Below are 3,784 nucleotides of genomic sequence, written 5' to 3'. Positions count from 1 at the left end.
CACATTCTATAATTTTTTAACTCTCTGATTTTACATACTTTCGTTAATGAATAACTTTAATTTCAAACAATTATATTCACTTTTTTATTTTCATGTTTTAATCTTATTAACTCATTTATTCTAAAATATCAATTTTATTTTATTTTATTTAAATAAAGTGACAATTCAGTCGTAAAATTTTTTTTATAAAAAATATTCATTTCTTCAGCTTGTACACATAACATCGTATGATAAATATTTTTTAAATTTAAACTTTTTTTTGTTATATATATATACATAATATAGACATATTATAATCTTGTAATTTCTAATTATTCATAAGAAAAATAATAGAAAAAAATAAATTAATCATAAGAAAAAATAAAATTCTATAATCTTGTAGTATTCAATTATTCTCGCCTTTTTTATATTAGTGTATTTCACTCAAAATAAATAATAAATGTGATATATATAAAATTAAAGAGTTGAAAGTATAATGCTAGATTGTGTTAAAAGAAGATATATAGTTAAGGATAAAGAAAATCACCATAGCTAAAGAAAGAAGAATTGGAGTGCAAAATATATTTGGGTGTAGTGCGAAAATTTACACCCAAAATTTTTAGTATATAACTATATTTTGCTGCCGATATTATAACAAATAATTAAGATAGTTAAACTCATGGTGAAGAAGTAGAAACATAGAGAAAATTGTCAATTTAATTTTTCATTGATTAGCATTAGAGTAAGAGACCCTAAAATAATAGGCAGGGCGCATATAGCATAAGTAAGACGTTTAGTAATTTAATTTCCTTAATTCCAATCTTTATGGACTAAAAGGATGCCTATTAATAAATCTTGAATTCTAATGGGTCTCACTTTATGGAAATTTAAATATTTAGCTCACACTAGATGAATGCAACAATCTAATGAAGTTACCCTATGAATTATAAGCAACAATCTAATGAAGTTACCCTATGAATTATAGCTCAGATGGTATAAGCGCTAAGCAACAAACTGTTAGATTATAATTCGTTTTCTTTCACAAACGCTCTCCCTTTTTAAATTATAAAAAAAAAAAATCCAATGAAATTCCTTATTTGATAGACAACTAATTTAAGGGCATGTTATTAATCGATGAATAACATACTTTTTTTATCCCATTTTTTTATTATTACTTTTTCTGTTTACACACAATACAAAAATTATAAAAAATACAATTTTTTTCGTGTGTTGCAATTTAAATTAAACCTTTTAATTTTATAATACTATACCAAATTGATAATTTCATTGTTATTTTATCCATTTTTCCACCGATTTAATTTTTTTCAATTTTTCACTTCAGTATAATATCTATTTGCTTTATTTAGACTTATCGAGTATATTTAGTTTTAAATATGTTTTTGTTTACTTCAACCACTAAAAATTATAAATTCTATAATTAGATTTTGACATTATTTTTGACTTTTTTAAATTAAAAATTAAAATTTTGATTTTTTTTTTATTGTTGTTGTGCAGACTGGGGTCCAACCGTTAAGGCACATAGAAGCAACTAGACAATATGTATTTGTGTGTGACAACAATGGTTTTTTTTTTTTAATTAAAATTAATTTTACTGAAAAGAACATTATTTTTCTGCTGCATACTAAATTCGCAGTCAGCAAACTACACTTCATTTCCACACACGAAGCCAAAGACATGTGGATATTAGAAGACTTTTAGTTTAAAAGTCTAATTATTTTAAAAAAAAAATCCACCTTATAACATTTATATGTTTATACCCTGATTTAGGAAAAAATTCATTTGTACTTTTTTTTGATTTTTTATTTTCGTCTCTACCCTAAGAGCTAATTTGATCTCTTTTCATTTGAAAAAATTATTCAAAATGATCCTTTATATTTAGCTTATATTCTAATTAAACATTAATATTATTAATCATTTATAATGTTTTCATCTTTTAATTAATTTAATTGTCAAAAATTTAAATTTTAGGGTAGAGATGAAAACGACAAATCGAAAAAAAGGTACAAATAAACTTTTTCCTACGTGAGGATATAAACGAAAAAATATTAAAAGGTGGGATTTTTTTTAAATAATTAGGCCTAATTTAAACCAATAAAATTCCAGTTACTTAAAGAAAATTGATTTTTTTAATAACTACCAGGTGTTCTGAACTGATTTCAATTATAAAACAGTATTTTTAAACTTTTTAAATTCAAACTAATCCACATTCAAGTCGGATAGATCCCTTGCGAGAGGTAAAACTCTGATGTCAAATTTTAAATTAATACATACACGAGTACGATACGAACCTGTGACCTCACTTAAATCAGGAGAACACTTTATCAACACATATACCCCCTAAAGTTAAAGAAAATTGAACTTTTATATTAATATTGTTTTTATTTAAATATATAAAATTTTAACTTTTTGTATCTGTAGCAACATAAATACAATTTTAGAAATTTAACATAAAAAATCTAATCTTTTATCTTTTGGATTTAGCACCAACACATTTCTTTCTTCACCCATCGATATCGTTTTGACGGATTTCAATGAACTAAATGACATCAAATAATAATTTTGAACTGTAAAATGCAAAAATAAAATAAAAATGAAAGGTTAATTTTTTTGTACTAAAAAAAGTTTTTTTTAATCATATTTTTGACGGATTTTAATGACTTAAATGATATCAGATATTGATTTTGGACTGTAAAATATCAAAAAAATAATGAAAGGTTAATCTTTTCATATTAAAAAGAGTTTTTTTTTATCACATTTTAAACATTATGCTTAAATCCTTGACAAAAAAACACAATATACTTAAATCAAAAAAAAATCTAAATGCAAATAAACCTTTTTTTTTCTATCAAAGAAAAAACAATAACATTTGATATCTAATGCTTCTGCTAAATACTTTAGAAATAGAAAAAATGATGATCATTTTTTTTATGTATTTTAATCTCGAAAAAAGCATAACATCATAGTAGATTAGTGATTTGTTTTTCTATGAAATTTTGAAGATTAGTATTTTGAGGGATCGACATACCTATATAATCGATTTAACGAAAAAAGTCATAAAAAAAATAAATCGAAAAATGATCAATTTTAATTGTTTTTGGCTTAATGAATAGTACGATATGAAATGTTGGAGCTATATATTGGAGAAAAGGAGACCATAGGTATAATGTTTGTGCAATGGGTGGTGTTGACAAATTTTTATTTTTCTTTGATTCTTTGCAATTTTCAACCAAAATTGGCAATCTATAATATGTTAAGTTAGTGATGGCTGACTGAAACTAAAAAGAAAAGAAAATTATGTTATCAGAAATCCAAAATATTTTTAATTTCTAAAGATCAATAACTGTATTTTCACTGTATGATAAGGAAGTGAAAGATTAACCATAAAAGTAAATTGCACCTACCCCTTTGGATGTTATACCACATCTGTATTTATAGTCAACTTCGTTGAAGAAGGTATCCAAAATTCAAAACCAATTAAATATTGACATCAATTCTAACCAAGAGTACATTCATTTCATCTCTCAAAATGGAATTAAGATGAAATACCACGAAATAGTCGTTTTGGTCCTCGTTCTTGTAACATGGCTCATATAAGTCCCGTTTCACCTATTTTAACAATCTAATCCATAACTCATTAAAAATAAATCACATTATATTCATTCATGTATTTCGAGAGCGCGGACAAATAAATTTGAAGATATTAAACAAAAATATATGTTGAAATTGACGTAAAATATTAAATAAAAACCATAAGTATATTAAATTTTAATTAAAAATAATAATT

Source organism: Mercurialis annua, linkage group LG2 (genome assembly GCF_937616625.2).
Source record: "Mercurialis annua linkage group LG2, ddMerAnnu1.2, whole genome shotgun sequence".
Taxonomy (NCBI): domain Eukaryota; kingdom Viridiplantae; phylum Streptophyta; class Magnoliopsida; order Malpighiales; family Euphorbiaceae; genus Mercurialis; species Mercurialis annua.
The sequence above is the reverse complement of the archived record's forward strand: the minus strand, read 5'-3'. Positions refer to the sequence as shown.